Consider the following 15,496-nt stretch of genomic DNA (forward strand, 5'->3'; position numbering starts at 1 on the left):
AACTTATAAATTCATTTCAAAATAATCCTAAAATTTATAGAAACATTGCTCTAAAAGTCTAAATTCCTTTTTTTTTTAATTAATGTATAGTGTGAACGCTCAACCTGTAGCTGTTTTTTGCGGATGGTTGGTTGATGGTGTTCACAATGTCACTTGCAGTCAACAGCAATTTTGTGCCTTGTAAGTCTCCTCCTCCTTCAACATGACTGGACGATTTATTTTTTTCCCAGATCTGCTTTAGCCCTCTGGGCACACAGCTTTTTTCTTTTTTAAATCACACAACAGCCAGAGTTCAGACATGTTGTCTTGGGTGCAAAAACAGTGACTCAGAGCTCATTCATTTGTAAATCATCGCCACAACTCTGTAAGTATGTGCCAGTCAGTTTGTATAACGACGGCAGACTGCAGACGACCGGGACGACACAACATGACGTAAACCAAATTGCCCGTTTTACCTTGGGACAGTGCCCCCGGGTTCCCATTGTCCGGTCAAATTTATTTCCCTTCAACCTAAAACTTTGTCACATTTCCCCTACAATACCAGAGGTTGTCGGTCTTTTGTGCAGATACTGTACTGATCAGACTCGCAGAAAACGGAGGACGAATAAGAGAAAAGAAAAACCTTTAAATTTTTTGTCATTTTAATCAGTTGAGCTTGTTTACGCTGTGATTTTAAATCAGAAAGAGTGCAAAATTGTAAAAAATTACAACCATGGCCAACAGTTTAACACATTTGTCTCTTTCTGTTCAGTTCAGTTCAGTTCTGTGAATTTATTTTCTTCCTATCGCTTATGATAGCATTTTCCCTAAACTTAAGACAGCAGGACACATGGTCTCCACCAACATTCTAACGCCTGCCTAGGTCCAATTTTCAGCCGGTTGGACAATCAGATTGGTGGTTGCAGATTTACTGGAATTCAAACAGTACTGAGGTGACCATTCCTTAAGCAATAGCTGTTTAAAGGGCCAGTTTTAAAGGGCCACCAGCTGTAATTTTGATGATTTTTTACACTATTTTTGTTTTAATGTCAACTACAGTTTCTTGCTCTATACCCCTCAAAGCATGTTGAGAGAAACTGTATTCAGCTTGTAAACTCAGCGTCTACATATGTAAACTGCATTTTTATTGTTGAAATGTGAGTTCTGGTCCGGACTAGAATTCAAATGTAAACAATAAAGTGCCTTTTTTACAGATATAGACAAGCTAAATAGTGGATCTTTTAATCATCAAAAGCTACTGGCCCTTTCATCACCAGGATCTGGTATCACAGTTCCAATTATTTCAGTGAAAAAAGAGGGTCGATCCTTGTAAAAGACATTGGGATATTGAAGTTACTGTAATAGATACATTTCTATTATAAATTAGAATTCTACTGCGGCCTGTGTTGAGTAAATAAATCAGAATTGAACATTTTACGTTGTGCTTTCTAACCTCTCAGGGAGAATTAATGCCTCAACCAGTGCTAACTCATCCAATATTAGCAATCTTATTTACAGTAGACAACATACTTTATTTTAGCCACGGCTGTCATCACAGAGGCAATAGAATTCAGATGGCAGTCTTCTAGGTTTTTATGTGCTGTACACACCCCCACAAAACTTTGTTCAAGATAACAAGCAAATTATCACATGTTGCAGAGCCATGAGTGATTTTCTCTCATTTGGTGATAATGAATGCTCTGGAAAAAAAAAGACATACCGTGTGCACCTAATTTTGATCCCTTTTGTAGATGTAATTTGCCAGGGTTTATTTGAACAAGTCGACGGCCAGTCTACACATGGTGCAGGGTGTGAGACAGTTACTCCTAAATCATGTGATTTGTGTTGTAGATGTGGAGGGGTCCTGATCATGCCAAAAGAGTGGAAATTCCATACAACACTCATAAAAATCAGAACCATTAAATCCTACAATGTAATTAAAATGTCATAAGTTCTGATGATTACAAAAATTTTTAAACACAAAGTTTGTTTTTGGGCACCACTACCCCAACACTGACGGGACGGCCTATATTGGGTCATTAATTATACCACTGGTCATCAATGCATGTTCACCATGGCAGGGGATTGGTCTGTTGTTTTGTGACATCAATTGGACCGTTCTATTGAGAAATGGGGGGTGTACTTCAACAATGAAGACACAGATACAGCAATGACAAGGGATGTCTCATTCCATCACATGTAAAATTGACAGAAGAGGAACATCTCTTTCAAAACTTGGATTTAAAAGTTTGACAAAGCTTTTTTTCTGGGACAGTTTAATGTTCAATTCACAGTGTTGGTGTAAACTTTGCCATTTTGTATAACTATCTATTAAACTCATAACTGCACAAAGTACGAACTTGTAAATTTAACCATTAACACATATGAGCTTTAAGTAATTCCCATATAGATCGACTTGTTGGTGACTATATTTCATCTTTCCATATATAAATTTAAATGAAATATTAAACTTAAGCTATGTTTTAGTTTAGTCAAAACATAGAGATTTAACTCTTTTTTCTTGTTTTTCTTTCCTTCCTTGAGGTGCCCTCCTTCCCTCCAACTTTCCCCTTCAAAATCCACGCTAATCCTAGTTAATGTTAATCATTCAATACATGTTTTCTGAATATAGATTGCTAATATTGGGTGAGTTAGCACCGGTTGATGCGTAAAATGTTCTCATTATAAATCCAGTCTATGAACCAATCTCCAAATTTGCAGACATTCCAATGACGTCTCACTTTTAGTAAAAAGAGAAATGGTATGGCCGAGTGTGATTTCTTGAAACTACCATAATTTTCACACTAGACTATGATTATAAATGTTATAAGTGAAATCTTCAAATACTCCAGTAACCTTGACTGTAGAGTATCTATAAAAGAAAAAAAGATAAAATAATACATTTGATATTTTGAAAGAAAAATAGCTGTAATTTTGATGTCTTTTTTTCCCCATTGTAAGTTTTGTGTGTCAATTGCAAGTTCTTATTCTACTCCCCAAAGCCTGTTGAAAAAGCCACTATTTAGCTTGTCAACACAGTGTCTATACAAGTAAGTGTGCTATTGTTGTTTACATTTGAACCGCCTTGTCCGGACCAGAATTCACTTGTCAACAATAACAATGTTTGTCTTCAAATGCACAGGTTGAGTTGGCAAGCTGAATACTGTGTATCTCAACATGCTTTTGGGGAGTAGGACAAGAAACTGTAGTTGAAATTAAAAAACAAAAATAATGAAAATAATCATCAAAAGTTACAGTCACTGACCCTTTAACCCTTTCACCACCATGGTTTGTCCAAATCCATAGTTTCTATGGTACAGTTGGACCTGTATGCAGGGAACTGGGGGTGAAAGGGTTAAAACTAAAATTGAGGCTGGGCAAGCTATTGACATTTTCCAAAATATTGTTTTTCCCACCAGTGACTTTGTACACATCCTGGCAGACATTGTTCATATCTACTGTGATTGGAATCAAGAACAGCTTGACCATGGAAACTACAGTAGATTTTTATGTGGCCAGCCACTGACCCATAAAACTATTGTCCTGAATTTGGTTCTTATGTTGCTTAAATAAGCAGGCCTCGGAGCGAAATAGAACTGAAAAACGTCATTCTTGCATGGATGGCCTTGACATTGTTTGCATGTTACCGGATAGATCTGACACACAGAAACTCATTCATGGGAGGGAGGGAGAAAAAGAGCTCCACGTTGTTTCTTGGCGGATGGAAGGAGTTAGTGAGTTTAACGGAGTGAGTCGTCTCATACTTTGTCCATCGGTACAGGATCTGCTGTGACCAAATTTGAATTGACATTGTTAAGTGTATCCATGATAACAGCTTTTATTATACCTACCAATACATCTTGAAGTTTTTCTTATCTGAGGTTGAAGAGTTCGGATATCTTCCATTTTGGCCTATAAACTGGCTCAGGTAGTATGCGTCTTCAAAGTGAAAGACATAAATTTAGCTCAAACTTTCCTCAATTGAAGCTTCAACCATCTTCATACCAAATCAAGAATACAAATAAGGGGTCACCAGGCAAAGTTTTGTAGTAGACAAACAAATTACCCAAGATTTACCGATATTTGAAATTCAAAATGCGCTCTATAGAAAAAAAAAGAAATTTCAATCAGGAAAACTAAGACGGAGTACATATTTCTTCTTCCAAGAGCATTAAAACAAGCCCCCACAAGTGGTAGATCAGAAAAGAATTTTAGAAAGTGAAAGTTTTGAATATCCGTCCCCAAGGCGCATTCTACCTTAAAAGAGTATAAACCTCATCTTGGAAACATCTCAGTCTTAATCTTTGGAAGATGAAATACAACCCAAACAATCTAACAAATACATTCAAGTTGATTATGTAAAATGTAAATATGAATAGTCCCCTGAAAGGAAGAATGAAGTAAAAAATCACGAGAAATAATAATTCACATAAGGTTAAGTTTTTGACAGCTCTTTTGGCCAAACTATACCATGACGGTTGTTTACAAAAGCTGTCAGCATTCAACATGACATATCCTGCATTGACAGTTAAATCCCCTTCAAAATCGTACAGATCCAATAAGCAAACATGATGAAGGGTTCTGTTGAGTAGGCTTAGCTTTGAAATTACCAAAACCTGGAGACTGAGCTTAATCTGACGTGCCAGGGAGTCCACACCTTAAACTACAGTTTTAATGTAGCATTTCAAAGATGAGATGCCATTGCAACCAACCTGTCAAATGAGAAAATTGTGTGGTAGCAAGAAACACTCTTTCTCTATGTGAACTAAAACATATTTTTTCAATCGTAAACTTGACAAGTGTTTGAATTTAAGCATCTCACAATGATGTACAGTACACACAACGGATTTGACCGGCAACTTGAGTTCAGCTGACAGAATGGAAGCATTGTCTGAAATGTTTATCAACGGATGTGTGTGTACTTGGGAGGGGTGTATGCCTGTGTCCTCATCCTGGTCATATCTTGTGACAGAAACTCTGTGAAAGAGATCATAGCTGAATTTTCTGAAAGAAAAGGAAGCATTATATCATGCTACAATCAATGTGAGAGATATGTTCCGATCCAGATAAGTTTTCCAGTAAATTTTATTTCCCGATGACATCATTTTCCCACTTTCATAACATCATGCAGCCTTACCGTTGGAATTTTCACAACTGAGAACTGTGTTGCAATTATCTTCCGCTTCTCTTAACATCTGGCATGGAGTTTTATGAAATGTCATGAGAACTAGTCACCGTTTTGATAAAAAGATTCTTAAAGTGATCACAAGCAAGTTAACAAGATGAGACAAATCTTGTTTGCTGGGACAGGATTGATTAAAACAGACACATGTACTCACTATACAAGTACACAGACTGTGATGTCATCATCTTTCCTCATGAATATTCATATTTTAGTGTTGCAGCCTGAACAAACAGACATGTCTCACTGGTCAATGTTGTTGTGGATGAACTGAAATTCTTTCACTTCAGAACTTCATTTGGCCTTGTTCCTTGTCCTGTAAGTGTCTGATCAGAAAAATATAAAGAAAATAATTGAGAAAAATTTATTAGAATAGCATTTCAAGGAAGATCATCAACAGATTTGTCAAAGTATTTATTTCAATGGACTTTGATACCTGACAACCAATACTATGGCCACACTGTGATGAATTGGCCATCTTTCAGCAAAACACCATCATTTCTGTTAATTTTGTCAAATTACAGCTCCATTTCCAACAAAATTGATAATAAATATTAGTTCATAATACTACAGCTCCAAGGATTGATTTGTTTTGAACCTCTGTAGTTTTGGTTTGTTTCCTTAAAACACATTATAAATATTCATACCATCAAAGATGCACGCTTGAAAGTGGACTAAACTCAATGTGTTCCCTGAAAGGAGCATTAGACAGACATGGACATATTTACATCGGAAACGAACAGAAAGAAAGTGAAGCCCTGGCAATGAGAGGGCAGCGTCAAGATGTCAATGTAGAGACATGATACATAATTCCTATAATTATGATTACTATTGTCTGTTTGTTCATTTGTTCATCATTGGCATTAATCTCATCTTCCACTAAAACGTTTAACATATACAAGTACAACCTTAAGGCCAATTATGTGACTGTCACTTTAAATTTAGTCTCGTGAAAAATTTTGACAGCCAAGTTATCTCTGTGGGCATTTGATGGTAACAATCAGCAGGCACCTTGTGTTTATCCTACTTGCATCCTGTATACCGGTAATATATATAGCACTGTTGCCAAAAAGACACTGGCAATTCTTCGGTTTAATGTCTTCTGGCTGCTAATTCAGTCCATGTGTGAAGTAAGAACTGGTGGGAAAAGCCACATCTGAAATTTCTCAGTTTTAATAGCAGAATTGAACTGGGTAATTTGGTCACCATGCACTTGTACACAACATAAGTCTTGCACCTGTGTCTTGGCAGTGACATTCCACATGGCCTGTCACAGCATATGTGTATACACACACATGTGCCTGTTGACTAGACAATAGCGTAATATTGCTTCCAGGCCATCGATCTTGTGAAGGGGAAGCCAGAAAATAGACCAGACAACTGAGTCTCTACTGAAAGAGGATTACAATTAATGCATATGGAAAGACTTCATCTTTAAACTTGAACACGATTGGAACTAATTTGGGAGAAATGGATCTTTTGATTGTTCAAATTTATCAAAAGTTTTAGCCAGGTGCCCTATAAAGTTGCAATATTACTCATTATTCATAAAAACAAGTGTACTGCAACAAACAAAAAGCAGATGACCTTACATTTGCAGATTAAACAAACATTACTACACTATCCAATTATCCCAAATTAGTTCAAATTGTTTTAAAGGTAGAACTAGAAATGTGCCTCAGGGAAAGATATTCAAACTCTCAAATTTTTAAAATTCTTTTCTGATCTGTCACTTGTGGGGGCTCATTTTGAAGCTCTTGAAGTGACAAAAAATACTATCATCTTGGTGTGTCGAAAATCAAAAATTTTTGTTGTGTCTGTAGTACAAAACTTTGCATAGTGAACCATGATTTTATTCTCAATGTAATAAATGAATGGTTGAAAGTTTCAATGAGGAAAATTTGAGCAAAAGTGTATAGTCTTTCACTTACGAGGCACGTACCACCTTAATTAAGAGCCTTGGACAGCAGTTTTATCTTTACAGGTTTAGCCATTGTTGGCACATACATACACCCAGTGGATGGACTCTAACAGAGGAATGTGATAATAGTAGTGGGCCGAGTATAGGCAAGTGGCAAAACTGCATTTTGCTTTTTTGTAAATGCATGACAGGGGGATAAAACTTAATTAATGATGTTCTAATTAAACTTCAGAAGCCCTGTAAGTGGTCTTAAATTATGCCTCAGGAGTTATGATTGTAATGTAACACATGCAGGGATAAAATAATGTAATATCAAGTATACATTTACATGTATGTAGACTTGACCCCTGCGCAGAAATATAAATATATAATGCTTGATTGCAATGAGACACAGGGATGAAATAGTTTAATTATCAAGAAATGTGACAATCCGTGTAGACTTGAACCCTGTGTGCAGAAATGTACATGCAATATACTGCGTGAGTCAATATCCCCACCTTTTCCACCATTCTGGCCAACTTCAAATAGAATTTCCTGATTATGTTCATGACAATTAAATTTTAAACTGAGTAGATCATTATGGCAATCGAGGTATGTAAGGGTAGCTCAACCCCCCAACTGGGACCACCAACTGGGACTCCCAGTTGGCTCAAAATGCACTCTGGGACTGGTCCCAGTTGGCTTCTGGGACCGGTCCCAGAAGCAAACTGGGACCGGTCCTAGTTGGCCTCTAGGACCGGTCCCAGAAGCGAACTGGGACCGGTCCCAGTTGGCCTCTAGGACTGGTCCCGGAAGTGAACTGGGACCGGTCCCAGAAGCGTAGCTCGACGTAACTGGGACCAATATGATTGCGGGGAAACACACTTGTATCAATTGAACTGTACCATGGAGGTAAGGTACCTCCATGCTGTAATGACGAAACGATAACATTAATGGGAAAGAAGTTTCCCATCCCACTATATGCCTTTTGTAGCAATTGTATGCACTTGTTTTATTCATATTCTCTGTGATACTGTGAAAATATCTATGTTTTTTGTATGGGAAAGCTAACATCTCCCAGTTTCATCTAGGACAGTCAGGTCTCATTTCAATTCTGGGACTCGTAGCTCCATAGAGCTATGACAGACAGACAGACTGAAATAGAAAACACTACAGCATATGCTACATAGCAACTAGCTGTCAATGAAGTTTTGAAGCAGTGCATGTTGTTAACTTGTATATTCAAAACCCTTTGTCTTAAAATGTAATGGACTATTATCACCTCCTTGATGTCCATTTTTTCCTCGCATAACAATGAAATGATTCTGCTGTACCAGTACATGCATGCACTAATGGTTGCCCCTCTCCTATTCATGTCTATATTTTCAGAAATATAACTAGGTCCAAATTAAGATATCACTCATATACTGCAAATGAACTGCAATTCTATTAAAACACAGGGAGTTTTCGTTAAATATTTTGTTTGCTGTTTTTTATGTAAATTTGAACGCCTTGATGAGTTGCTAGTCTTGCACAGTTATTTCATCTCCATTTTTCATGTGATTCAGTACACAGTCTCTCTATCAACGTGATCTGTGCAGTAAGATTTCAACACACAGGACTTACTAGTGCTAAGAATGAGTACATCGCAGTAAGGCCAAAGTAATCAAATTCTTTGTTTAGCGCCCACTCAAATGTTTCAAAACATGAGCGGGAAGGCAGTACTAAAACACATACAAGAAAATCAAAACACACGTACGTTATATTTTCTTGATTATTTCCATGTAACAACATAAGAGTCAATACAAAAGTCATCAGAAACTTCCTTTCATCGTGATCACCATAAATTAAGTTATACTATAAAATGTGAAATTTTGTAAACAACGTATTGTAGGCAGGAAAGCTACTCAGTAAAATCCTATTCAAACCATTGGCAGTAGAAAAACCCTAGTACCGGTATGTGCACACAGATGCAAAACAAAGAATTAAATTACGATTATGGCAGAGTAAAAAGATGAAAACATTAACAGATTATTAGTATGAAGTACCAGTAACAGGGTTTTTTCATAGTGGTCCCAGTTCACAAATTTGATGTGTCCCTGAAGTGTACTGGGACTGATCCTGGAGGCCAACAAGGACCGGTCCTAGAGTTAATTTTGAAGCCAACTGGGACTGGTCCTTGAACTGCTTGAAGCCAACTGGGACCGGTCCCAGAGGCCAACTGGGACCGGTCCCAGTTCGCTTCTGGGACTGGTCCCAGAAGTAAACGGGACGGTCCCAGAGTGCATTTTAAGCCAACTGGGAGTCCCAGTTGGTGGTCCCAGTTAGGGGTTTGAGCTACCCTTACATACCGGGCAAATCTGGTTGATTCTGCCAATCATACCATTCATTTTCATGGTACAAAAAAGCTTGAAACACTCTCAGAGAAATGGTTTTCACTGTTGATCCAAAGAAGTTATGGTATGTGAACTTGTGCGAGATATATGGCTGTTCTTTTTTTAAAGACACATAACACATGTCACCGAAAATTTTAAAAAGAAAGTTTTGGCACTGGAAATATTTCAAGACACATTTATACATGACATCTTCTTGATCTCTGCCCTGTTTTTCATCGATGGGGGTCATTTTGACCATGCTCTGTTTACAGAACATGCTTCCACACCCAAACTAAACAGACACACTTCCAAGCAATTGAACATTTCCTGATGATGGCACTGAGTAACACCATATGAAACACAGGCCATCATATGTCTTAAAAAGTCGATCTCCTTTCCAGACCATAAACCGGATTATTGTCTTCCCCTCACCCTCTTCTTCGCTGTGGCATTCACAAATGCCAAGATTTGGCTTCCTCATGAACCTGATAGCCTCTGTGTGTTTCTGAAACTGAACCACTTGTGGTTGGGAAATATCAGTCATGAGGAAATAATAAAAGTTTTACTGCTTTTTTGATATCCTGACCGATTTAAATGTGTGTAAGATTGCTGTCTGGTATCGCGTTAGTCATGCCGTGGTTGTGTGTGTACATGCATGCGTGGAGGATGTCTTCAAGACAGATTAGATTTTACTCTGAGTTTCTGATCAAAGGAATTTGATAGATGTTGTTTAAGATGATTAACTATCTTAAGAAAAAAAATGTTCCCCAACCAAACTGACTTTTATCAAATATATCACTGCTGAATATTTGGGATTTGTTTATCGGGAAATGTAAATAATTCGGACCAAGATGGACTTGACATTTAGGAAAGTACACTTGGCGTTACATCTGGTAAATGTGTACTTGACCTTTGAATAACAAAGTAGGAAATTTAGGAAATGATCGGTGAAACTGCTGCATCATAGTAACAAAACGTACAATTGAGCAGTATGCACATTTTAATATAGGTGTGCAATTTCATAGCATGCTGGGTATATATGGAGAGATCAGAATTCAGCAAATACAGAGATGACAGATTTGAAAGCATTTACTTTGAAAAAAACACATTTGCAAGAAAAAGAAGAAAAATAATGGCAAAAAGCATGCATTGGATTATCTCATACAGTCATGAGTACGTTCAGTGATCGACTGTTATGAAGGCAATAGGTCAGTGTCCTCCTAGGCATGCAAAAATCTGAATTTTAGATTTTAGATTGAAAATTTGACTGATATCAGCAGAATAATGACAACAGAATGTTTAATGAAAGTTTTATACCAGTTGTAAAATACAAGTGACTTAAAGTTACAAATGCAAGTCACTGCAAAGGACAGTTGAGAAGAATGGAAGAAAATGTCATCAGAAGATGTTTCATACAAATATGTTATGGTGCATTCAAGTCTTAGTTTTCTTCACATTTACACTGTTTGTACATTTTGCTGATGTTTTGTTTGGCTCACTAAGTTTCTTTTTTTTCAACTTTGATAAAAGAATTTCATAAATACATTGATGTATATGAGGAATGCCAAGTTCCTTTTAGCTTCCTTGTTCTCTTTCTGAAGACTATTCATATATAACCTGCACTTAAGGTTCAAATAGTAATGATTTTTTTTCACCATATTTTTCTCTTATGTCAACCACAGTTTCTTTTTCTACTCCCCGAAGCATGTTGAGATACACAATATTCAGCTTGTCTACTCAGCCTGTACATGTGTAGACTGCTTTGTTTATAATTGTGGACAAGTGAATTCTGAGAACTAAAATGTAAACAAGAATAGTGCATTTAGATTTACATAATTCTATAGATTGTGTGTTGACTGGCTAAAAAGTTGGTGATTCGATGTTTTAGAAAGTAGAACAAGACCTTGGAATTGATATACGAATTAAACAAAAAATTGTAAAAAAAATCATCAACCGTAAAGCTACCGCTTTCAGGAGTTTAGATTGTCTCTATTTGATTGGTAAATGCCAAATATCAATATCAATGGTAGGAAAGCATATGCTATTGCAAACTCAATGTTTTGATTCAGAGTCTTGTATGGTCAAGCGAGATAACATAGAATCTATCATTTGCAGGAAGTCAAACTATCATGTCACGTTCGGTGTCCTCGAAGACTGTTATGAAACGGGAGTCAGCATTTATGTTCAGTGTTAAAAATCAGCTCAAAACGTTTTACACTCGGGAAAATTAAACGAAAGTGTAATGACTGAGAGAAACTCAAGAAATCTAAATTTTACAATGAGTCGACAAAAAACTATTCGTAGCAGAGTAAAAGTTTAACTAGAACTTGATTTGCAGGTAGGTTTTGGTTCTTGCGCGCAGATCACTTCCCATTTCACTTCCATATTTTCTAAATATATGCATGACTGCAACATCAGCCATCGATCATTCATGAACTCCACACCCCTAGACGACAACTGTAGAATACTTTCAAAGTTTATGACAAAAGCACACAACAGCCCATAGCCCAAGTCTTTTCAATTTCAGCACAAACTTACCAGTCTCCATCCTTACCATTTCCACTGAAATTAACTCAACTCTTCCAACCAACTCATCCACAGGGTTCGGTCTTATCACAACAAGAATCACAGATTTTTGAAAGACCCTCACGATAAATTCCACTTCCAGAATCTCTTCATGACCACTTGGAATGCCAGATAGTTTATTTCTCAGAAAGGTTATTTGCTCTGTGTGAGGCATAAGATAGTGACCGCAACATTGGTTTCTGCCCGGCTAATTACATGCTTCATTACTTTTCATTTTATGTATATTTCCTCACTGAGAGTTCAAGATTTTTTGCCAGAGGAACTGAAGTTGTTCATCTTTGCTTCCATTTCTTGCTTGGCTCTTTCTGGTTCATTGAACCCCGCAACAATTTGGCATGATCCTTAATCACGCAGTTGATTATTTCTTGTCACACATATCTGAACTAGAACCTATAGCTTCCGCATGGCAAGCTCGAATTCTAACATATCGCAAGTTCAATGCCCTGCGACATTCCAGCCTCTTCCAAACCCAGCACTGATATGACACCCCTCCTCCACCCCTAATAAATTTGGAATGGCCAACACCAGCTGTCAGATGTAACATTTGCAAGCCCAGTCCATTTCCACCCTGTAGGTGGAGACAACCTGCCAGTGTGAGGCCGCCCCTGCAATGTTTACCATATCGCTCGAGAAAATTACAAGTGACACACAACAAAAAAATATGTGATAATATTGCGTGCGCTAATCAGCCAGCTCCTCGGTGGCATAAAGCTATTAAGATACAGGCCCAGTGTTAACGAGAGGAAGTGGGTGCCACAACGGCCCATGAATCAGACTCTGGTTGTGATAGGGAGCCATGAGATATGGTGGTGATTTGCGGTATTCACTTTCAGAGTTTCTGCCCCTTTAATTGATTTCGTCTCAGGAGATGCTTTCCGATAGCCTCCTGTTGCTAAGTGCTGGCTCTGCAGTCATATTTATTTTCCACAGTTGAGGCGTGTGGAGATGTGTAATTAGCACCCTTCAATCCAAAGGCCAAAATCCTCTGACAGGCGAGTTAAAGTGGATGGAGGAGTTGGGGGGGGGGGGGGGGGAGAGAGGAAATTCTATCAGCTCATCTAAAATTACATAAATTATGCTGTGGGAACAATTGATGCAAGTGAAACTTTAGTTCACATCATAAAACTTTTGTATACATTTCTGTTGTTTCTAGCTGTTTTCAAGCTCTCTCCCCAAAAACTTTGTTCCACAGGACTTTCAAACATACATACCAATACATGTAGAGAACTATGGTGTAATATATTCTTTTTTTGCTGCCTACACCTCAATCACCCTTCCCTCCCCTCCATCTCACACAATATGGCCTCACTACTGTACACTGATCAGCATATGTCCCCCACTCTTATTCTTTGCATTGAAGTACAGTATAACCTTTTTGAAGCATGTGTGTAGTTCTTGAATGATAAGAAAGGCTAAAACAATCTGTGAGTGAATTTCTGTCTTGAAATCTCATTGATGATTTCTATCTAGATTAGAGCCAAGGTATCTGAAAGATTATGCAAAAAAAATGTCGCCTAGATTGTTTATAAATATTCATTGCAAAAAAAAAAAGTCGCCTAGACTGTTCAGAAATCTTCATTGCAGGCAGTGAGTGTGGAGGTGAATGTTTTGATGGTATAACTTGACGGACACTACCCATATGGAAGTGGTTGTGATAAAAGCTGACAAAGCAATTTTCTGCTGAACTGCAAGATGACCTCTGGTCGCTGTGTTTTTTTCTGGTCAATGTTTTCCGGAAATGAGCTTCTACATTTTCTCATTGCAGAGATGCTGGGTTGTATGTTTTAGATTGAAGGTATGGGATTATTTGATTCTAAATGCTGTTGTCATTTTGCTTGTCTTCTGCCCGATGCTCCTGGTCTAGCAATCAATGTTTTCACTTTATCATGTGTAAAATGAGCTTGGCCAATTGGTCATGTGATCAATTTCCTGTCTCTATTAGTGGTGTTGTTCTTACCGACTTCCACTCTTGTCCTGAGCCCACTAAATTGCAGCAGGGGTGTTTGCCTGTGGTGTCCTGGACATGTTGTTATTGTCATTCTTTGGCCACTTTTGTGGCTTCTGTTTGTGTATCATAGTAGGGACTCTGCTGATAGCAAATCGACCTGTCAGTCACCCACCAGGACCACTGTGATTGGCTGGGAGTCCCGTGTGACTTGTCATTGGCAGTTGTCATTGGCTCAACATGCCTTCCTCTCTCTCTGACAATGCATTATCTTTTGATCAGTTTTGAGGGAGAGAAGAAAAAAAGTGCACTTTCACAGTTCAATCTGGGCAAATGTATCTATATATTGATATCCTGACTGCAAATCATTGTTTACATTCCAAATCAGTCAACAAAAAACCAAATTTCCTGAACAAGTTGGTCTCGTTTTAATTTCCTTCCACATTATATACAACATACGGCCTTTCTTGTTTTTCAGTTTTCTGCAGGGATGACTTTGATGGTTTTTACAAACACAAGGAGTGTTTGGTTCCTGTTGGACATTACCATTACCTTGGAAGACACAAACAAGGCAATCTTACTTCAGATTGATTGAAGCCAACTGGCAAAAATTCTTCTTTTCTTTCCTCTTTTTTTTCCATCTGTACGTCAGTGTGTTGAGATCCGTCTTCCTTCCACTGATGAAAAACACATGCCAAAGTAATTTTGTTTTTTATCCTATGTGTTTATTTGTTCCCTTTTGATCATTTATAACTTCGCAAGTTTTAATCTGTTTGCCGGCCCCTCTATCTCTCACTCTCTCTCTCTCTCTCTCTCTCTCTCTCTCTCTCTCTCTCTCTCTCATTACCTAAAGTTCTGATATGCTTTCCAGTAATTTTGCTGTCTGTTCGAGGCAGTTTCTCTTTCTACTTTCAAAATCATGTGGCAACGCCTAGATTTCAATTTTTGAACTGTTTGTGTATATATGCGTAATATCAAATGTTACTGATGGACAACTGAATTTTAGTCTTGAGTGGAATTCACTTATCAATAATAACATTGCATTCACTGTTTTTTGCAGGTCTAACTCTTTGTAGTTCAACACACTTGCAGGAGGAGATTCAAAAGTTGAATATTTCCCCTTTCCCAAAAAATCTACAGAATACAAAACTCTGAAACTTCAGTGTTGCTGTAGTTTGTTTAAAAGCATATTGTCCTGTCTGGTTGCATTTTAAATTTTATTGAGAATTATCTTTACTGTCAAGAGAAAGTCATTTTCCCCACAAACCCTTTGTCCAACCGCTACAACCGCGCCCGTAACAATTCCAGGATTCTCAACATGGGATCCAACCATCATAAAACATGATGACTTTAATTGAATCATGATGATGGTAGGGATTTCACGCTATATATGAGAGAAAGACCTTCAAAGCACCAAACAGGCGTTTCAGTCTGATCCATTTCTGACATTGCTGTCACCTTTTGCTTTCACACGACGATACAAAATCCCCCCACCATCCCACCCGCCTCTTAATACCCAAAGCCCTGTA

At 37.8% G+C, this 15,496-nt stretch overlaps 1 long non-coding RNA gene across 1 annotated transcript in view; it reads right to left on the minus strand.

Moving 5' to 3' along the window:
- Positions 1-3,801: 3,801 nt before the first annotated feature.
- LOC139131025 (uncharacterized) overlaps positions 3,802-15,496 on the minus strand; it is a 69,075-nt gene continuing 57,380 nt past the window's right edge. The window contains exon 2 of the long non-coding RNA XR_011552036.1: positions 3,802-5,487. This is a non-coding gene — a long non-coding RNA (uncharacterized lncRNA). The remainder of the gene's footprint in view (positions 5,488-15,496) is intronic.

This window comes from Ptychodera flava, chromosome 4 (genome assembly GCF_041260155.1).
Source record: "Ptychodera flava strain L36383 chromosome 4, AS_Pfla_20210202, whole genome shotgun sequence".
NCBI classification, from domain to species: Eukaryota; Metazoa; Hemichordata; class Enteropneusta; family Ptychoderidae; genus Ptychodera; species Ptychodera flava.